Here is a 23,078-nt window from a genome sequence, read left to right as displayed (position 1 = left end):
ATTTCCTTTCCCTTTGAGGACTATAGGGCCAAAGAAAATATCCTCCGATAACAAAGAGAAAGAAGCTTTCTGAGAAACTTCTTTGTGTTCTGTGAAATCATCTCACAGAGTTACAGCTTTCCCCTCAAGAAGCCTTTCGCTAAGACAGTTCTTGTGGAATTGGCAAAGTGATATTTGGAAGCCCATAGAGGGCTATGGTGAAAAAGGAAATATCCTCAGATGAAATCTGGAAAGTAGCTTTCTGAGAAACTGCTTAGTGTTCTGTTAATTCATCTCACAGACTTACATCTGTATTTCGTGGATCTCTTTGCTAGCCTTATTTCTGTGGAATCTGAGAACAGATATTTCGGATCCATTGGAAGACTACAGGGCCAAAGGAAATATCCTGCGATAACAAAGAGAAAGAAGCTTTCTGAGAAACTTCTTTGTGTTCTGTGAAATCATCTCACAGAGTTACAGCTTTCCCCTCAAGAAGCCTTTCGCTAAGACAGTTCTTGTGGAATTGGCAAAGTGATATTTGGAAGCCCATAGAGGGCTATGGTGAAAAAGGAAATATCCTCACATGAAATCTGGAAAGAAGCTTTCTGAGAAACTGCTTAGTGTTCTGTTAATTCATCTCACAGAGTTACATCTGTATTTCGTGGATCTCTTTGCTAGCCTTATTTCTGTGGAATCTGAGAACAGATATTTCGGATCCCTTGGAAGACTATAGGGCCAAAGGAAATATCCTCCGATAACAAAGAGAAAGAAGCTTTCTGAGAAACTTCTTTGTGTTCTGTGAAATCATCTCACAGAGTTACAGCTTTCCCCTCAAGAAGCCTTTCCCTAAGACAGTTCTTGTGGAATTGGCAAAGTGATATTTGGAAGCCCATAGAGGGCTATGGTGAAAAAGGAAATATCCTCACATGAAATCTGGAAAGAAGCTTTCTGAGAAACTGCTTAGTGTTCTGTTAATTCATCTCACAGAGTTACATCTGTATTTCGTGGATCTCTTTGCTAGCCTTATTTCTGTGGAATCTGAGAAGAGATATTTCGGATCCCTTGCAAGACTATAGGGCCAAAGGAAATATCCTCCTATAACAAACAGAAAGAAGCTTTCTGAGAAACTTCTTTGTGTTCTGTGAAATCATCTCACAGAGTTACAGCATTCCCCTCAAGAAGCCTTTCGCTAAGACAGTTCTTGTGGAATTGGCAAAGTGATATTTGGAAGCCCATAGAGGGCAATGGTGAAAGAGGAAATATCCTCAAATGAAATCTGGAAAGAAGCTTTCTGAGAAACTGCTTAGTGTTCTGTTAATTCATCTCACAGAGTTACATCTGTATTTCGTGGATCTCTTTGCTAGCCTTATTTCTGTGGAATCTGAGAACAGATATTTCGGATCCCTTTGAAGACTATAGGGCCAAAGGAAATATCCTCCGATAACAAAGAGAAAGAAGCTTTCTGAGAAACTTCTTTGTGTTTTGTGAAATCATCTCACAGAGTTACAGCTTTCCCGTCAAGAAGCCTTTCGTTAAGACAGTTCTTGTGGAATTGGCAAAGTGATATTTGGAAGCCCATAGAGGGCTATGGTGAAAAAGGAAATATCCTCACATGAAATCTGGAAAGAAGCTTTCTGAGAAACTCCTTAGTGTTCTGTTAATTCATCTCACAGAGTTACATCTGTATTTCGTGGATCTCTTTGCTAGCCTTATTTCTGTGGAATCTGAGAACAGATATTTCGGATCCCTTGGAAGACTATAGGGCCAAAGGAAATATCCTCCGATAACAAAGAGAAAGAAGCTTTCTGAGAAACTTCTTTGTGTTCTGTGAAATCATCTCACAGAGTTACAGCTTTCCCCTCAAGAAGCCTTTCGCTAAGACAGTTTTTGTGGAATTGGCAAAGTGATATTTGGAAGCCCATAGAGGGCTATGGTGAAAAAGAAAATATCCTCAGATGAAATCTGGAAAGTAGCTTTCTGAGAAACTGCTTAGTGTTCTGTTAATTCATCTCACAGAGTTACATCTGTATTTCGTGGATCTCTTTGCTAGCCTTATTTCTGTGGAATCTGAGAACAGATATTTCGGATCCATTGGAAGACTATAGGGCCAAAGGAAACATCCTGCGATAACAAAGAGAAAGAAGCTTTCTGAGAAACTTCTTTGTGTTCTGTGAAATCATCTCACAGAGTTACAGCTTTTCCCTCAAGAAGCCTTTCGCTAAGACAGTTCTTGTGGAATTGGCAAAGTGATATTTGGAAGCCCATAGAGGGCTATGGTGAAAAAGGAAATATCCTCAGATGAAATCTGGAAAGAAGCTTTCTGAGAAACTGCTTAGTGTTCTGTTAATTCATCTCACAGAGTTACATCTGTATATCGTGGATCTCTTTGCTAGCCTTATTTCTGTGGAATCTGAGAACAGATATTTCCTTTCCCTTTGAAGACTATAGGGCCAAAGGAAATATCCTCCGATAACAAAGAGAAAGAAGCTTTCTGAGAAACTTCTTTGTGTTCTGTGAAATCATCTCACAGAGTTACAGCTTTCCCCTCAAGAAGCCTTTCGCTAAGACAGTTCTTGTGGAATTGGCAAAGTGATATTTGGAAGCCCATAGAGGGCTATGGTGAAAAAGGAAATGTCCTCAGATGAAATCTGGAAAGTAGCTTTCTGAGAAACTGCTTAGTGTTCTGTTAATTCATCTCACAGAGTTACATCTGTATTTCGTGGATCTCTTTGCTAGCCTTATTTCTGTGGAATCTGAGAACAGATATTTCGGATACCTTGGAAGACTATAGGGCCAAAGGAAATATCCTGCGATAACAAAGAGAAAGAAGCTTTCTGAGAAATTTCTTTGTGTTCTGTGAAATCATCTCACAGAGTTACAGCTTTCCCCTCAAGAAGCCTTTCGCTAAGACAGTTCTTGTGGAATTGGCAAAGTGATATTTGGAAGCCCATAGAGGGCTATGGTGAAAAAGGAAATATCCTCACATGAAATCTGGAAAGAGGCTTTCTGAGAAACTGCTTTGTGTTCTGTTAATTCATCTCACAGAGTTACATCTGTATTTCGTGGATCTCTTTGCTAGCCTTATTTCTGTGGAATCTGAGAACAGATATTTCGGATCCCTTGGAAGACTATAGGGCCAAAGGAAATATCCTCCGATAACAAAGAGAAAGAAGCTTTCTGAGAAACTTCTTTGTGTTCTGTGAAATCATCTCACAGAGTTACAGCTTTCCCGTCAAGAAGCCTTTCGCTAAGACAGTTCTTGTGGAATTGGCAAAGTGATATTTGGAAGCCCATAGAGGGCTATGGTGAAAAAGGAAATATCCTCACATGAAATCTGGAAAGAAGCTTTCTGAGAAACTCCTTAGTGTTCTGTTAATTCATCGCACAGAGTTACATCTGTATTTCGTGGATCTTTTTGCTAGCCTTATTTCTGTGGAATCTGAGAACAGATATTTCGGATCCATTGGAAGACTATAGGGCCAAAGGAAATATCCTCCGATAACAAAGAGAAAGAAGCTTTCTGAGAAATTTCTTTGTGTTCTGTGAAATCATCTCACAGAGTTACAGCTTTCCCCTCAAGAAGCCTTTCGCTAAGACAGTTCTTGTGGAATTGTCAAAGTGATATTTGGAAGCCCATAGAGCTATGGTGAAAAAGGAAATATCCTCAGATGAAATCTGGAAAGTAGCTTTCTGAGAAACTGCTTAGTGTTCTGTTAATTCATCTCACAGAGTTACATCTGTATTTCGTGGATCTCTTTGCTAGCCTTATTTCTGTGGAATCTGAGAACAGATATTTCGGATCCCTTGGAAGACTATAGGGCCAAAGGAAATATCCTCCGATAACAAAGAGAAAGAAGCTTTCTGAGAAACTTCTTTGTGTTCTGTGAAATCATCTCACAGAGTAACAGCTTTCCCGTCAAGAAACCTTTCCCTAAGACAGTTCTTGTGGAATTGGCAAAGTGATATTTGGAAGCCCATAGAGGTCTATGGTGAAAAAGGAAATATCCTCACATGAAATCTGGAAAGAAGCTTTCTGAGAAACTCCTTAGTGTTCTGTTAATTCATCGCACAGAGTTACATCTGTATTTCGTGGATCTCTTTGCTAGCCTTATTTCTGTGGAATCTGAGAACAGATATTTCCTTTCCCTTTGAAGACTATAGGGCCAAAGGAAATATCCTCCGATAACAAAGAGAAAGAAGCTTTCTGAGAAATTTCTTTGTGTTCTGTGAAATCATCTCACAGAGTTTCAGCTTTCCCCTCAAGAAGCCTTTCGCTAAGACTGTTCTTCTGGAATTGGCAAAGTGATATTTGGAAGCCCATAGAGGGCTATGGTGAAAAAGGAAATATCCTCAGATGAAATCTGGAAAGTAGCTTTCTGAGAAACTGCTTAGTGTTCTGTTAATTCATCTCACAGAGTTACATCTGTATTTCGTGGATCTCTTTGCTAGCCTTATTTCTGTGGAATCTGAGAACAGATATTTCGGATCCATTGGAAGACTACAGGGCCAAAGGAAATATCCTCCGATAACAAAGAGAAAGAAGCTTTCTGAGAAACTTCTTTGTGTTCTGTGAAATCATCTCACAGAGTTACAGCATTCCCGTCAAGAAGCCTTTCGCTAAGACAGTTCTTGTGGAATTGGCAAAGTGATATTTGGAAGCCCATAGAGGGCTATGGTGAAAAAGGAAATATCCTCACATGAAATCTGGAAAGAAACTTTCTGAGAAACTCCTTAGTGTTCTGTTAATTCATCGCACAGAGTTACATCTGTATTTCGTGGATCTCTTTGCTAGCCTTATTTCTGTGGAATCTGAGAACAGATATTTCGGATCCATTGGAAGACTATAGGGCCAAAGGAAATATCCTGCGATAACAAAGAGAAAGAAGCTTTCTGAGAAACTTCTTTGTGTTCTGTGAAATCATCTCACAGAGTTACAGCTTTCCCCTCAAGAAGCCTTTCGCTAAGACAGTTCTTGTGGAATTGGCAAAGTGATATTTGGAAGCCCATAGAGAGCTATGGTGAAAAAGGAAATATCCTCAGATGAAATCTGGAAAGTAGCTTTCTGAGAAACTGCTTAGTGTTCTGTTAATTCATCTCACAGAGTTACATCTGTATTTCGTGGATCTCTTTGCTAGCCTTATTTCTGTGGAATCTGAGAACAGATATTTCGGATCCCTTGGAAGACTATAGGGCCAAAGGAAATATCCTCCGATAACAAAGAGAAAGAAGCTTTCTGAGAAACTTCTTTGTGTTCTGTGAAATCATCTCACAGAGTTACAGCTTTCCCCTCAAGAAGGCTTTCGCTAAGACAGTTCTTGTGGAATTGGCAAAGTGATATTTGGAAGCCCATAGAGGGCTATGGTGAAAAAGGAAATATCCTCAAATGAAATCTGGAAAGAAGCTTTCTGAGAAACTGCTTAGTGTTCTGTTAATTCATCTCACAGAGTTACATCTGTATTTCGTGGATCTCTTTGCTAGCCTTATTTCTGTGGAATCTGAGAACAGATATTTCGGATCCCATGGAAGACTACAGGGCCAAAGGAAATATCCTCCGATAACAAAGAGAAAGAAGATTTCTGAGAAACTTCTTTGTGTTCTGTGAAATCATCTCACAGAGTTACAGCTTTCCCCTCAAGAAGGCTTTCGCTAAGACAGTTCTTGTGGAATTGGCAAAGTGATATTTGGAAGTCCATAGAGGGCTATGGTGAAAAAGGAAATATCCTCACATGAAATCTGGAAAGAAACTTTCTGAGAAACTCCTTAGTGTTCTGTTAATTCATCGCACAGAGTTACATCTGTATTTCGTGGATCTCTTTGCTAGCCTTATTTCTGTGGAATCTGAGAACAGATATTTCGGATCCCATGGAAGACTATAGGGCCAAAGGAAATATCCTCCGATAACAAAGAGAAAGAAGCTTTCTGAGAAACTTCTTTGTGTTCTGTGAAATCATCTCACAGAGTTACAGCTTTCCCCTCAAGAAGCCTTTCGCTAAGACAGTTCTTGTGGAATTGGCAAAGTGATATTTGGAAGCCCATAGAGAGCTATGGTGAAAAAGGAAATATCCTCAGATGAAATCTGGAAAGTAGCTTTCTGAGAAACTGCTTAGTGTTCTGTTAATTCATCTCACAGAGTTACATCTGTATTTCGTGGATCTCTTTGCTAGCCTTATTTCTGTGGAATCTGAGAACAGATATTTCGGATCCCTTGGAAGACTATAGGGCCAAAGGAAATATCCTCCGATAACAAAGAGAAAGAAGCTTTCTGAGAAACTTCTTTGTGTTCTGTGAAATCATCTCACAGAGTTACAGCTTTCCCCTCAAGAAGCCTTTCCCTAAGACACTTCTTGTGGAATTGGCAAAGTGATATTTGGAAGCCCATAGAGGGCTATGGTGAAAAAGGAAATATCCTCAGATGAAATCTGGAAAGAAGCTTTCTGAGAAACTGCTTAGTGTTCTGTTAATTCATCTCACATAGTTCCATCTGTATTTCGTGGATCTCTTTGCTAGCCTTATATCTGTGGAATCTGAGAACAGATATTTCGGATCCCTTGGAAGACTATAGGGCCAAAGGAAATATCCTCCGATAACAAAGAGAAAGAAGCTTTCTGAGAAACTTCTTTGTGTTCTGTGAAATCATCTCACAGAGTTACAGCTTTCCCCTCAAGAAGCCTTTCCCTAAGACAGTTCTTGTGGAATTGGCAAAGTGATATTTGGAAGCCCATAGAGGGCTATGGTGAAAAAGGAAATATCCTCAGATGAAATCTGGAAAGAAGCTTTCTGAGAAACTGCTTAGTGTTCTGTTAATTCATCTCACAGAGTTACATCTGTATTTCGTGGATCTCTTTGCTAGCCTTATTTCTGTGGAATCTGAGAACAGATATTTCGGATCCCTTGGAAGACTATAGGGCCAAAGGAAATATCCTCCGATAACAAAGAGAAAGAAGCTTTCTGAGAAACTTCTTTGTGTTTTGTGAAATCAACTCACAGAGTTACAGCTTTCCCGTCAAGAAGCCTTTCGCTAAGACAGTTCTTGTGGAATTGGCAAAGTGATATTTGGAAGCCCATAGAGGGCTATGGTGAAAAAGGAAATATCCTCACATGAAATCTGGAAAGAAGCTTTCTGAGAAACTGCTTAGTGTTCTGTTAATTCATCTCACAGAGTTACATCTGTATTTCGTGGATCTCTTTGCTAGCCTTATTTCTGTGGAATCTGAGAACAGATATTTCCTTTCCCTTTGAAGACTATAGGGCCAAAGGAAATATCCTCCGATAACAAAGAGAAAGAAGCTTTCTGAGAAATTTCTTTGTGTTCTGTGAAATCATCTCACAGAGTTACAGCTTTCCCCTCAAGAAGCCTTTCGCTAAGACAGTTCTTGTGGAATTGGCAAAGTGATCTTTGGAAGCCCATAGAGGGCTATGGTGAAAAAGGAAATATCCTCAGATGAAATCTGGAAAGTAGCATTCTGAGAAACTGCTTAGTGTTCTGTTAATTCATCTCACAGACTTACATCTGTATTTCGTGGATCTCTTTGCTAGCCTTATTTCTGTGGAATCTGAGAACAGATATTTCGGATCCCTTGGAAGACTATAGGGCCAAAGGAAATATCCTCCGATAACAAAGAGAAAGAAGCTTTCTGAGAAACTTCTTTGTGTTCTGTGAAATCATCTCACAGAGTTACAGCTTTCCCCTCAAGAAGCCTTTCCTTAAGACAGTTCTTGTGGAATTGGCAAAGTGATATTTGGAAGCCCATAGAGGGCTATGGTGAAAAAGGAAATATCCTCAAATGAAATCTGGAAAGAAGCTTTCTGAGAAACTGCTTAGTGTTCTGTTAATTCATCTCACAGAGTTACATCTGTATTTCGTGGATCTCTTTGCTAGCCTTATTTCTGTGGAATCTGAGAACAGATATTTCGGATCCCTTGGAAGACTACAGGGCCAAAGGAAATATCCTCCGATAACAAAGAGAAAGAAGCTTTCTGAGAAACTTCTTTGTGTTCTGTGAAATCATCTCACAGAGTTACAGCTTTCCCGTCAAGAAGCCTTTCGCTAAGACAGTTCTTGTGGAATTGGCAAAGTGATATTTGGAAGTCCATAGAGGGCTATGATGAAAAAGGAAATATCCTCACATGAAATCTGGAAAGAAACTTTCTGAGAAACTCCTTAGTGTTCTGTTAATTCATCGCACAGAGTTACATCTGTATTTCGTGGATCTCTTTGCTAGCCTTATTTCTGTGGAATCTGAGAACAGATATTTCCTTTCCCTTTGAAGACTATAGGGCCAAAGGAAATATCCTCCGATAACAAAGAGAAAGAAGCTTTCTGAGAAACTTCTTTGTGTTCTGTGAAATCATCTCACAGAGTTACAGCTTTCCCCTCAAGAAGCCTTTCGCTAAGACAGTTCTTGTGGAATTGGCAAAGTGATATTTGGAAGCCCATAGAGAGCTATGGTGAAAAAGGAAATATCCTCGGATGAAATCTGGAAAGTAGCTTTCTGAGAAACTGCTTAGTGTTCTGTTAATTCATCTCACAGAGTTACATCTGTATTTCGTGGATCTCTTTGCTAGCCTTATTTCTGTGGAATCTGAGAACAGATATTTCGGATCCCTTGGAAGACTATAGGGCCAAAGGAAATATCCTCCGATAACAAAGAGAAAGAAGCTTTCTGAGAAACTTCTTTGTGTTCTGTGAAATCATCTCACAGAGTTACAGCTTTCCCCTCAAGAAGCCTTTCCCTAAGACAGTTCTTGTGGAATTGGCAAAGTGATATTTGGAAGCCCATAGAGGGCTATGGTGAAAAAGGAAATATCCTCAGATGAAATCTGGAAAGAAGCTTTCTGAGAAACTGCTTAGTGTTCTGTTAATTCACCTCACATAGTTACATCTGTATTTCGTGGATCTCTTTGCTAGCCTTATTTCTGTGGAATCTGAGAACAGATATTTCGGATCCCTTGGAAGACTATAGGGCCAAAGGAAATATCCTCCGATAACAAAGAGAAAGAAGCTTTCTGAGAAACTTCTTTGTGTTCTGTGAAATCATCTCACAGAGTTACAGCTTTCCCCTCAAGAAGCCTTTCCCTAAGACAGTTCTTGTGGAATTGGCAAAGTGATATTTGGAAGCCCATAGAGGGCTATGGTGAAAAAGGAAATATCCTCAGATGAAATCTGGAAAGAAGCTTTCTGAGAAACTGCTTAGTGTTCTGTTAATTCATCTCACAGAGTTACATCTGTATTTCGTGGATCTCTTTGCTAGCCTTATTTCTGTGGAATCTGAGAACAGATATTTCGGATCCCTTGGAAGACTATAGGGCCAAAGGAAATATCCTCCGATAACAAAGAGAAAGAAGCTTTCTGAGAAACTTCTTTGTGTTTTGTGAAATCAACTCACAGAGTTACAGCTTTCCCGTCAAGAAGCCTTTCGCTAAGACAGTTCTTGTGGAATTGGCAAAGTGATATTTGGAAGCCCATAGAGGGCTATGGTGAAAAAGGAAATATCCTCACATGAAATCTGGAAAGAAGCTTTCTGAGAAACTGCTTAGTGTTCTGTTAATTCATCTCACAGAGTTACATCTGTATTTCGTGGATCTCTTTGCTAGCCTTATTTCTGTGGAATCTGAGAACAGATATTTCCTTTCCCTTTGAAGACTATAGGGCCAAAGGAAATATCCTCCGATAACAAAGAGAAAGAAGCTTTCTGAGAAACTTCTTTGTGTTCTGTGAAATCATCTCACAGAGTTACAGCTTTCCCCTCAAGAAGCCTTTCGTTAAGACAGTTCTTGTGGAATTGGCAAAGTGATATTTGGAACCCCTAGAGGGCTATGGTGAAAAAGGAAATATCCTCAGATGAAATCTGGAAAGTAGCATTCTGAGAAACTGCTTAGTGTTCTGTTAATTCATCTCACAGACTTACATCTGTATTTCGTGGATCTCTTTGCTAGCCTTATTTCTGTGGAATCTGAGAACAGATATTTCGGATCCCTTGGAAGACTATAGGGCCAAAGGAAATATCCTGCGATAACAAAGAGAAAGAAGCTTTCTGAGAAAGTTCTTTGTGTTCTGTGAAATCATCTCACAGAGTTACAGCTTTCCCCTCAAGAAGCCTTTCGCTAAGACAGTTCTTGTGGAATTGGCAAAGTGATATTTGGAAGCCCATAGAGGGCTATGGTGAAAAAGGAAATATCCTCACATGAAATCTGGAAAGAGGCTTTCTGAGATACTGCTTTGTGTTCTGTTAATTCATCTCACAGAGTTACATCTGTATTTCGTGGATCTCTTTGCTAGCCTTATTTCTGTGGAATCTGAGAACAGATATTTCGGATCCCTTGGAAGACTATAGGGCCAAAGGAAATATCCTCCGATAACCAAGAGAAAGAAGCTTTCTGAGAAACTTCTTTGTGTTTTGTGAAATCATCTCACAGAGTTACAGCTTTCCCCTCAAGAAGCCTTTCGCTAAGACAGTTCTTGTGGAATTGGCAAAGTGATATTTGGAAGCCCATAGAGGGCTATGGTGAAAAAGGAAATATCCTCACATGAAATCTGGAAAGAAGCTTTCTGAGAAACTCCTTAGTGTTCTGTTAATTCATCGCACAGAGTTACATCTGTATTTCGTGGATCTCTTTGCTAGCCTTATTTCTGTGGAATCTGAGAACAGATATTTCCTTTCCCTTTGTAGACTATAGGGCCAAAGGAAATATCCTCCGATAACAAAGAGAAAGAAGCTTTCTGAGAAATTTCTTTGTGTTCTGTGAAATCATCTCACAGAGTTACAGCTTTCCCCTCAAGAAGCCTTTCGCTAAGACAGTTCTTGTGGAATTGGCAAAGTGATATTTGGAAGCCCATAGAGGGCTATGGTGAAAAAGGAAATATCCTCAGATGAAATCTGGAAAGAAGCTTTCTGAGAAACTGCTTAGTGTTCTGTTAATTCATCTCACAGAGTTACATCTGTATTTCGTGGATCTCTTTGCTAGCCTTATTTCTGTGGAATCTGAGAACAGATATTTCGGATCCCTTGGAAGACTATAGGGCCAAAGGAAATATCCTCCGATAACAAAGAGAAAGAAGCTTTCTGAGAAACTTCTTTGTGTTCTGTGAAATCATCTCACAGAGTTACAGCTTTCCCCTCAAGAAGCCTTTCCCTAAGACAGTTCTTGTGGTATTGGCAAAGTGATATTTGGAAGCCCATAGAGGGCTATGGTGAAAAAGGAAATATCCTCAAATGAAATCTGGAAAGAAGCTTTCTGAGAAACTGCTTAGTGTTCTGTTAATTCATCTCACAGAGTTACATCTGTATTTCGTGGATCTCTTTGCTAGCCTTATTTCTGTGGAATCTGAGAACAGATATTTCGGATCCCTTGGAAGACTATAGGGCCAAAGGAAATATCCTCCGATAACAAAGAGAAAGAAGCTTTCTGAGAAACTTCTTTGTGTTTTGTGAAATCATCTCACAGAGTTACAGCTTTCCTGTCAAGAAGCCTTTCGCTAAGACAGTTCTTGTGGAATTGGCAAAGTGATATTTGGAAGCCCATAGAGGGCTATGGTGAAAAAGGAAATATCCTCACATGAAATCTGGAAAGAAGCTTTCTGAGAAACTGCTTAGTGTTCTGTTAATTCATCTCACAGAGTTACATCTGTATTTCGTGGATCTCTTTGCTAGCCTTATTTCTGTGGAATCTGAGAACAGATATTTCCTTTCCCTTTGAAGACTATAGGGCCAAAGGAAATATCCTCCGATAACAAAGAGAAAGAAGCTTTCTGAGAAACTTCTTTGTGTTCTGTGAAATCATCTCACAGAGTTACAGCTTTCCCCTCAAGAAGCCTTTCGCTAAGACAGTTCTTGTGGAATTGGCAAAGTGATATTTGGAAGCCCATAGAGGGCTATGGTGAAAAAGGAAATATCCTCAGATGAAATCTGGAAAGTAGCATTCTGAGAAACTGCTTAGTGTTCTGTTAATTCATCTCACAGACTTACATCTGTATTTCGTGGATCTCTTTGCTAGCCTTATTTCTGTGGAATCTGAGAACAGATATTTCGGATCCCTTGGAAGACTATAGGGCCAAAGGAAATATCCTGCGATAACAAAGAGAAAGAAGCTTTCTGAGAAATTTCTTTGTGTTCTGTGAAATCATCTCACAGAGTTACAGCTTTCCCCTCAAGAAGCCTTTCGCTAAGACAGTTCTTGTGGAATTGGCAAAGTGATATTTGGAAGCCCATAGAGGGCTATGGTGAAAAAGGAAATATCCTCAGATGAAATCTGGAAAGAGGCTTTCTGAGAAACTGCTTTGTGTTCTGTTAATTCATCTCACAGAGTTACATCTGTATTTCGTGGATCTCTTTGCTAGCCTTATTTCTGTGGAATCTGAGAACAGATATTTCGGATCCCTTGGAAGACTATAGGGCCAAAGGAAATATCCTCCGATAACAAAGAGAAAGAAGCTTTCTGAGAAACTTCTTTGTGTTTTGTGAAATCATCTCACAGAGTTACAGCTTTCCCGTCAAGAAGCCTTTCGCTAAGACAGTTCTTGTGGAATTGGCAAAGTGATATTTGGAAGCCCATAGAGGGCTATGGTGAAAAAGGAAATATCCTCACATGAAATCTGGAAAGAAGCTTTCTGAGAAACTCCTTAGTGTTCTGTTAATTCATCGCACAGAGTTACATCTGTATTTCGTGGATCTCTTTGCTAGCCTTATTTCTGTGGAATCTGAGAACAGATATTTCCTTTCCCTTTGAAGACTATAGGGCCAAAGGAAATATCCTCCGATAACAAAGAGAAAGAAGCTTTCTGAGAAATTTCTTTGTGTTCTGTGAAATCATCTCACAGAGTTACAGCTTTCCCCTCAAGAAGCCTTTCGCTAAGACAGTTCTTGTGGAATTGGCAAAGTGATATTTGGAAGCCCATAGTGGGCTATGGTGAAAAAGGAAATATCCTCAGATGAAATCTGGAAAGAAGCTTTCTGAGAAACTGCTTAGTGTTCTGTTAATTCATCTCACAGAGTTACATCTGTATTTCGTGGATCTCTTTGCTAGCCTTATTTCTGTGGAATCTGAGAACAGATATTTCGGATCCCTTGGAAGACTATAGGGCCAAAGGAAATATCCTCCGATAACAAAGAGAAAGAAGCTTTCTGAGAAACTTCTTTGTGTTCTGTGAAATCATCTCACAGAGTTACAGCTTTCCCCTCAAGAAGCCTTTCCCTAAGACAGTTCTTGTGGAATTGGCAAAGTGATATTTGGAAGCCCATAGAGGGCTATGGTGAAAAAGGAAATATCCTCAAATGAAATCTGGAAAGAAGCTTTCTGAGAAACTGCTTAGTGTTCTGTTAATTCATCTCACAGAGTTACATCTGTATTTCGTGGATCTCTTTGCTAGCCTTATTTCTGTGGAATCTGAGAACAGATATTTCGGATCCCTTGGAAGACTATAGGGCCAAAGGAAATATCCTCCGATAACAAAGAGAAAGAAGCTTTCTGAGAAACTTCTTTGTGTTTTGAGAAATCATCTCACAGAGTTACAGCTTTCCCGTCAAGAAGACTTTCGCTAAGACAGTTCTTGTGGAATTGGCAAAGTGATATTTGGAAGCCCATAGAGGGCTATGGTGAAAAAGGAAATATCGTCACATGAAATCTGGAAAGAAGCTTTCTGAGAAACTGCTTAGTGTTCTGTTAATTCATCTCACAGAGTTACATCTGTATTTCGTGGATCTCTTTGCTAGCCTTATTTCTGTGGAATCTGAGAACAGATATTTCCTTTCCCTTTGAAGATTATAGGGCCAAAGGAAATATCCTCCGATAACAAAGAGAAAGGAGCTTTCTGAGAAACTTCTTTGTGTTCTGTGAAATCATCTCACAGAGTTACAGCTTTCCCCTCAAGAAGCCTTTCGCTAAGACAGTTCTTGTGGAATTGGCAAAGTGCTATTTGGAAGCCCATAGAGGGCTATGGTGAAAAAGGAAATGTCCTCAGGTGAAATCTGGAAAGAAGCTTTCTGAGAAACTGCTTAGTGTTCTGTTAATTCATCTCACAGAGTTACATCTGTATTTCGTGGATCTCTTTGCTAGCCTTATTTCTGTGGAATCTGAGAACAGATATTTCGGATCCCTTGGAAGACTATAGGGCCAAAGGAAATATCCTCCGATAACAAAGAGAAAGAAGCTTTCTGAGAAACTTCTTTGTGTTCTGTGAAATCAACTCACAGAGTTACAGCTTTCCCCTCAAGAAGCCTTTCCCTAAGACAGTTCTTGTGGAATTGGCAAAGTGATATTTGGAAGCCCATAGAGGGCTATGGTGAAAAAGGAAATATCCTCAGATGAAATCTGGAAAGAAGCTTTCTGAGAAACTGCTTAGTGTTCTGTTAACTCATCTCACATAGTTATATCTGTATTTCGTGGATCTCTTTGCTAGCCTTATTTCTGTGGAATCTGAGAACAGATATTTCGGATCCCTTGGAAGACTATAGGGCCAAAGGAAATATCCTCCTATAACAAACAGAAAGAAGCTTTCTGAGAAACTTCTTTGTGTTCTGTGAAATCATCTCACAGAGTTACAGCTTTCCCCTCAAGAAGCCTTTCGCTAAGACAGTTCTTGTGGAATTGGCAAAGTGATATTTGGAAGCCCATAGAGGGCTATGGTGAAAAAGGAAATATCCTCAAATGAAATCTGGAAAGAAGCTTTCTGAGAAACTGCTTAGTGTTCTGTTAATTCATCTCACAGAGTTACATCTGTATTTCGTGGATCTCTTTGCTAGCCTTATTTCTGTGGAATCTGAGAACAGATATTTCGGATCCCTTGGAAGACTATAGGGCCAAAGGAAATATCCTCCGATAACAAAGAGAAAGAAGCTTTCTGAGAAACTTCTTTGTGTTTTGTGAAATCATCTCACAGAGTTACAGCTTTCCCGTCAAGAAGCCTTTCGCTAAGACAGTTCTTGTGGAATTGGCAAAGTGATATTTGGAAGCCCATAGAGGGCTATGGTGAAAAAGGAAATATCCTCACATGAAATCTGGAAAGAAGCTTTCTGAGAAACTGCTTAGTGTTCTGTTAATTCATCTCACAGAGTTACATCTGTATTTCGTGGATCTCTTTGCTAGCCTTATTTCTGTGGAATCTGAGAACAGATATTTCGGATCCCTTGGAAGACTATAGGGCCAAAGGAAATATCCTCCTATAACAAACAGAAAGATGCTTTCTGAGAAACTTCTTTGTGTTCTGTGAAATCATCTCACAGAGTTACAGCTTTCCCCTCAAGAAGCCTTTCGCTAAGACAGTTCTTGTGGAATTGGCAAAGTGATATTTGGAAGCCCATAGAGGGCTATGGTGAAAAAGGAAATATCCTCAAATGAAATCTGGAAAGAAGCTTTCTGAGAAACTGCTTAGTGTTCTGTTAATTCATCTCACAGAGTTACATCTGTATTTCGTGGATCTCTTTGCTAGCCTTATTTCTGTGGAATCTGAGAACAGATATTTCGGATCCCTTGGAAGACTATAGGGCCAAAGGAAATATCCTCCGATAACAAAGAGAAAGAAGCTTTCTGAGAAACTTCTTTGTGTTTTGTGAAATCATCTCACAGAGTTACAGCTTTCCCGTCAAGAAGCCTTTCGCTAAGACAGTTCTTGTGGAATTGGCAAAGTGATATTTGGAAGCCCATAGAGGGCTATGGTGAAAAAGGAAATATCCTCACATGAAATCTGGAAAGAAGCTTTCTGAGAAACTCCTTAGTGTTCTGTTAATTCATCTCACAGAGTTACATCTGTATTTCGTGGATCTCTTTGCTAGCCTTATTTCTGTGGAATCTGAGAACAGATATTTCGGATCCCTTGGAAGACTATAGGGCCAAAGGAAATATCCTCCGATAACAAAGAGAAAGAAGCTTTCTGAGAAACTTCTTTGTGTTCTGTGAAATCATCTCACAGAGTTACAGCTTTCCCCTCAAGAAGCCTTTCGCTAAGACAGTTCTTGTGGAATTGGCAAAGTGATATTTGGAAGCCCATAGAGGGCTATGGTGAAAAAGGAAATATCCTCAGATGAAATCTGGAAAGTAGCTTTCTGAGAAACTGCTTAGTGTTCTGTTAATTCATCTCACAGAGTTACATCTGTATTTCGTGGATCTCTTTGCTAGCCTTATTTCTGTGGAATCTGAGAACAGATATTTCGGATCCATTGGAAGACTACAGGGCCAAAGGAAATATCCTGCGATAACAAAGAGAAAGAAGCTTTCTGAGAAACTTCTTTGTGTTCTGTGAAATCATCTCACAGAGTTACAGCTTTCCCCTCAAGAAGCCTTTCGCTAAGAGAGTTCTTGTGGAATTGGCAAAGTGATATTTGGAAGCCCATAGAGGGCTATGGTGAAAAAGGAACTATCCTCAGATGAAATCTGGAAAGAAGCTTTCTGAGAAACTGCTTAGTGTTCTGTTAATTCATCTCACAGAGTTACATCTGTATTTCGTGGATCTCTTTGCTAGCCTTATTTCTGTGGAATCTGAGAACAGATATTTCGGATCCCTTGGAAGACTATAGGGCTAAAGGAAATATCCTCCTATAACAAACAGAAAGAAGCTTTCTGAGAAACTTCTTTGTGTTCTGTGAAATCATCTCACAGAGTTACAGCTTTCCCCTCAAGAAGCCTTTCGCTAAGACAGTTCTTGTGGAATTGGCAAAGTGATATTTGGAAGCCCATAGAGGGCTATGGTGAAAAAGGAAATATCCTCAAATGAAATCTGGAAAGAAGCTTTCTGAGAAACTGCTTAGTGTTCTGTTAATTCATCTCACAGAGTTACATCTGTATTTCGTGGATCTCTTTGCTAGCCTTATTTCTGTGGAATCTGAGAACAGATATTTCGGATCCCTTGGAAGACTATAGGGCCAAAGGAAATATCCTCCGATAACAAAGAGAAAGAAGCTTTCTGAGAAACTTCTTTGTGTTTTGTGAAATCATCTCACAGAGTTACAGCTTTCCCGTCAAGAAGCCTTTCGCTAAGACAGTTCTTGTGGAATTGGCAAAGTGATATTTGGAAGCCCATAGAGGGCTATGGTGAAAAAGGAAATATCCTCACATGAAATCTGGAAAGAAGCTTTCTGAGAAACTCCTTAGTGTTCTGTTAATTCATCTCACAGAGTTACATCTGTATTTCGTGGATCTCTTTGCTAGCCTTATTTCTGTGGAATCTGAGAACAGATATTTCGGATCCCTTGGAAGACTATAGGGCCAAAGGAAATATCCTCCGATAACAAAGAGAAAGAAGCTTTCTGAGAAACTTCTTTGTGTTCTGTGAAATCATCTCACAGAGTTACAGCTTTCCCCTCAAGAAGCCTTTCGCTAAGACAGTTCTTGTGGAATTGGCAAAGTGATATTTGGAAGCCCATAGAGGGCTATGGTGAAAAAGGAAATATCCTCAGATGAAATCTGGAAAGTAGCTTTCTGAGAAACTGCTTAGTGTTCTGTTAATTCATCTCACAGAGTTACATCTGTATTTCGTGGATCTCTTTGCTAGCCTTATTTCTGTGGAATCTGAGAACAGATATTTCGGATCCATTGGAAGACTACAGGGCCAAAGGAAATATCCTGCGATAACAAAGAGAAAGAAGCTTTCTGAGAAACTTCTTTGTGTTCTGTGAAATCATCTCACAGAGTTACAGCTTTCCCCTCAAGAAGCCTTTCGCTAAGAGAGTTCTTGTGGAATTGGCAAAGTGATATTTGGAAGCCCATAGAGGGCTATGGTGAAAAAGGAACTATCCTCAGATGAAATCTGGAAAGAAGCTTTCTGAGAAACTGCTTAGTGTTCTGTTAATTCATCTCACAGAGTTACATCTGTATTTCGTGGATCTCTTTGCTAGCCTTATTTCTGTGGAATCTGAGAACAGATATTTCGGATCCCTTGGAAGACTATAGGGCCAAAGGAAATATCCTCCGATAACAAAGAGAAAGAAGCTTTCTGAGAAACTTCTTTGTGTTTTGTGAAATCATCTCACAGAGTTACAGCTTTCCCGTCAAGAAGCCTTTCGCTAAGACAGTTCTTGTGGAATTGGCAAAGTGATATTTGGAAGCCCATAGAGGGCTATGGTGAAAAAGGAAATATCCTCACATGAAATCTGGAAAGAAGCTTTCTGAGAAACTCCTTAGTGTTCTGTTAATTCATCTCACAGAGTTACATCTGTATTTCGTGGATCTCTTTGCTAGCCTTATTTCTGTGGAATCTGAGAACAGATATTTCGGATCCCTTGGAAGACTATAGGGCCAAAGGAAATATCCTCCGATAACAAAGAGAAAGAAGCTTTCTGAGAAACTTCTTTGTGTTCTGTGAAATCATCTCACAGAGTTACAGCTTTCCCCTCAAGAAGCCTTTCGCTAAGACAGTTCTTGTGGAATTGGCAAAGTGATATTTGGAAGCCCATAGAGGGCTATGGTGAAAAAGGAAATATCCTCAGATGAAATCTGGAAAGTAGCTTTCTGAGAAACTGCTTAGTGTTCTGTTAATTCATCTCACAGAGTTACATCTGTATTTCGTGGATCTCTTTGCTAGCCTTATTTCTGTGGAATCTGAGAACAGATATTTCGGATCCATTGGAAGACTACAGGGCCAAAGGAAATATCCTGCGATAACAAAGAGAAAGAAGCTTTCTGAGAAACTTCTTTGTGTTCTGTGAAATCATCTCACAGAGTTACAGCTTTCCCCTCAAGAAGCCTTTCGCTAAGAGAGTTCTTGTGGAATTGGCAAAGTGATATTTGGAAGCCCATAGAGGGCTATGGTGAAAAAGGAACTATCCTCAGATGAAATCTGGAAAGAAGCTTTCTGAGAAACTGCTTAGTGTTCTGTTAATTCATCTCACAGAGTTACATCTGTATTTCGTGGATCTCTTTGCTAGCCTTATTTCTGTGGAATCTGAGAACAGATATTTCGGATCCCTTGGAAGACTATAGGGCTAAAGGAAATATCCTCCGATAACAAAGAGAAAGAAGCTTTCTGAGAAACTTCTTTGTGTTCTGTGAAATCAACTCACAGAGTTACAGCTTTCCCCTCAAGAAGCCTTTCCCTAAGACAGTTCTTGTGGAATTGGCAAAGTGATATTTGGAAGCCCATAGAGGGCTATGGTGAAAAAGGAAATATCCTCAGATGAAATCTGGAAAGAAGCTTTCTGAGAAACTGCTTAGTGTTCTGTTAACTCATCTCACATAGTTATATCTGTATTTCGTGGATCTCTTTGCTAGCCTTATTTCTGTGGAATCTGAGAACAGATATTTCGGATCCCTTGGAAGACTATAGGGCCAAAGGAAATATCCTCCGATAACAAAGAGAAAGAAGCTTTCTGAGAAACTTCTTTGTGTTCTGTGAAATCATCTCACAGAGTTACAGCTTTCCCCTCAAGAAGCCTTTCGCTAAGACAGTTCTTGTGGAATTGGCAAAGTGATATTTGGAAGCCCATAGAGGGCTATGGTGAAAAAGGAAATATCCTCAAATGAAATCTGGAAAGAAGCTTTCTGAGAAACTGCTTAGTGTTCTGTTAATTCATCTCACAGAGTTACATCTGTATTTCGTGGATCTCTTTGCTAGCCTTATTTCTGTGGAATCTGAGAACAGATATTTCGGATCCCTTGGAAGACTATAGGGCCAAAGGAAATATCCTCCGATAACAAAGAGAAAGAAGCTTTCTGAGAAACTTCTTTGTGTTTTGTGAAATCATCTCACAGAGTTACAGCTTTCCCGTCAAGAAGCCTTTCGCTAAGACAGTTCTTGTGGAATTGGCAAAGTGATATTTGGAAGCCCATAGAGGGCTATGGTGAAAAAGGAAATATACTCACATGAAATCTGGAAAGAAGCTTTCTGAGAAACTGCTTAGTGTTCTGTTAATTCATCTCACAGAGTTACATCTGTATTTCGTGGATCTCTTTGCTAGCCTTATTTCTGTGGAATCTGAGAACAGATATTTCGGATCCCTTGGAAGACTATAGGGCCAAAGGAAATATCCTCCTATAACAAACAGAAAGAAGCTTTCTGAGAAACTTCTTTGTGTTCTGTGAAATCATCTCACAGAGTTACAGCTTTCCCCTCAAGAAGCCTTTCGCTAAGACAGTTCTTGTGGAATTGGCAAAGTGATATTTGGAAGCCCATAGAGGGCTATGGTGAAAAAGGAAATATCCTCAAATGAAATCTGGAAAGAAGCTTTCTGAGAAACTGCTTAGTGTTCTGTTAATTCATCTCACAGAGTTACATCTGTATTTCGTGGATCTCTTTGCTAGCCTTATTTCTGTGGAATCTGAGAACAGATATTTCGGATCCCTTGGAAGACTATAGGGCCAAAGGAAATATCCTCCGATAACAAAGAGAAAGAAGCTTTCTGAGAAACTTCTTTGTGTTTTGTGAAATCATCTCACAGAGTTACAGCTTTCCCGTCAAGAAGCCTTTCGCTAAGACAGTTCTTGTGGAATTGGCAAAGTGATATTTGGAAGCCCATAGAGGGCTATGGTGAAAAAGGAAATATCCTCACATGAAATCTGGAAAGAAGCTTTCTGAGAAACTCCTTAGTGTTCTGTTAATTCATCTCACAGAGTTACATCTGTATTTCATGGATCTCTTTGCTAGCCTTATTTCTGTGGAATCTGAGAACAGATATTTCGGATCCCTTGGAAGACTATAGGGCCAAAGGAAATATCCTCCGATAACAAAGAGAAAGAAGCTTTCTGAGAAACTTCTTTGTGTTCTGTGAAATCATCTCACAGAGTTACAGCTTTCCCCTCAAGAAGCCTTTCGCTAAGACAGTTCTTGTGGAATTGGCAAAGTGATATTTGGAAGCCCATAGAGGGCTATGGTGAAAAAGGAAATATCCTCAGATGAAATCTGGAAAGTAGCTTTCTGAGAAACTGCTTAGTGTTCTGTTAATTCATCTCACAGAGTTACATCTGTATTTCGTGGATCTCTTTGCTAGCCTTATTTCTGTGGAATCTGAGAACAGATATTTCGGATCCATTGGAAGACTACAGGGCCAAAGGAAATATCCTGCGATAACAAAGAGAAAGAAGCTTTCTGAGAAACTTCTTTGTGTTCTGTGAAATCATCTCACAGAGTTACAGCTTTCCCCTCAAGAAGCCTTTCGCTAAGAGAGTTCTTGTGGAATTGGCAAAGTGATATTTGGAAGCCCATAGAGGGCTATGGTGAAAAAGGAACTATCCTCAGATGAAATCTGGAAAGAAGCTTTCTGAGAAACTGCTTAGTGTTCTGTTAATTCATCTCACAGAGTTACATCTGTATTTCGTGGATCTCTTTGCTAGCCTTATTTCTGTGGAATCTGAGAACAGATATTTCGGATCCCTTGGAAGACTATAGGGCCAAAGGAAATATCCTCCGATAACAAAGAGAAAGAAGCTTTCTGAGAAACTTCTTTGTGTTCTGTGAAATCATCTCACAGAGTTACAGCTTTCCCCTCAAGAAGCCTTTCCCTAAGCCAGTTCTTGTGGAATTGGCAAAGTGATATTTGGAAGCCCATAGAGGGCTATGGTGAAAAAGGAAATATCCTCACATGAAATCTGGAAAGAAGCTTTCTGAGAAACTGCTTTGTGTTCTGATAATTCATCTCACAGAGTTACATCTGTATTTCGTGGATCTCTTTGCTAGCCTTATTTCTGTGGAATCTGAGAACAGATATTTCGGATCCCTTGCAAGACTATAGGGCCAAAGGAAATATCCTCCTATAACAAACAGAAAGAAGCTTTCTGAGGAACTTCTTTGTGTTCTGTGAAATCATCTCACAGAGTTACAGCTTTCCCCTCAAGAAGCCTTTCGCTAAGACAGTTCTTGTGGAATTGGCAAAGTGATATTTGGAAGCCCATAGAGGGCAATAATGAAAAAGGAAATATCCTCAAATGAAATCTGGAAAGAAGCTTTCTGAGAAACTGCTTAGTGTTCTGTTAATTCATCTCACAGAGTTACATCTGTATTTCGTGGATCTCTTTGCTAGCCTTATTTCTGTGGAATCTGAGAACAGATATTTCGGATCCCTTGGAAGACTATAGGGCCAAAGGAAATATCCTCCGATAACAAAGAGAAAGAAGCTTTCTGAGAAACTTCTTTGTGTTTTGTGAAATCATCTCACAGAGTTACAGCTTTCCCGTCAAGAAGCCTTTCGCTAAGACAGTTCTTGTGGAATTGGCAAAGTGATATTTGGAAGCCCATAGAGGGCTATGGTGAAAAAGGAAATATCCTCACATGAAATCTGGAAAGAAGCTTTCTGAGAAACTCCTTAGTGTTCTGTTAATTCATCTCACAGAGTTACATCTGTATTTCGTGGATCTCTTTGCTAGCCTTATTTCTGTGGAATCTGAGAACAGATATTTCCTTTCCCTTTGAAGACTATAGGGCCAAAGGAAATATCCTCCGATAACAAAGAGAAAGAAGCTTTCTGAGAAACTTCTTTGTGTTCTGTGAAATCATCTCACAGAGTTACAGCTTTCCCCTCAAGAAGCCTTTCGCTAAGACAGTTCTTGTGGAATTGGCAAAGTGATATTTGGAAGCCCATAGAGGGCTATGGTGAAAAAGGAAATATCCTCACATGAAATCTGGAAAGAGGCTTTCTGAGAAACTGCTTTGTGTTCTGTTAATTCATCTCACAGAGTTACATCTGTATTTCGTGGATCTCTTTGCTAGCCTTATATCTGTGGAATCTGAGAACAGATATTTCGGATCCCTTGGAAGACTATAGGGCCAAAGGAAATATCCTCCTATAACAAACAGAAAGAAGATTTCTGAGAAACTTCTTTGTGTTCTGTGAAATCATCTCACAGAGTTACAGCTTTCCCCTCAAGAAGTCTTTCGCTAAGACAGTTCTTGTGGAATTGGCAAAGTGATATTTGGAAGCCCATAGAGGGCTATGGTGAAAAAGGAAATATCCTCAAATGAAATCTGGAAAGAAGCTTTCTGAGAAACTGCTTAGTGTTCTGTTAATTCATCTCACAGAGTTACATCTGTATTTCGTGGATCTCTTTGCTAGCCTTATTTCTGTGGAATCTGAGAACAGATATTTCGGATCCCTTGGAAGACTACAGGGCCAAAGGAAATATCCTCCGATAACAAAGAGAAAGAAGCTTTCTGAGAAACTTCTTTGTGTTTTGTGAAATCA

This window comes from Macaca nemestrina, chromosome 13 (assembly GCF_043159975.1).
Source record: "Macaca nemestrina isolate mMacNem1 chromosome 13, mMacNem.hap1, whole genome shotgun sequence".
In the NCBI taxonomy this organism is placed as follows: Eukaryota; Metazoa; Chordata; class Mammalia; order Primates; family Cercopithecidae; genus Macaca; species Macaca nemestrina.
The sequence above is the reverse complement of the archived record's forward strand: the minus strand, read 5'-3'. Positions refer to the sequence as shown.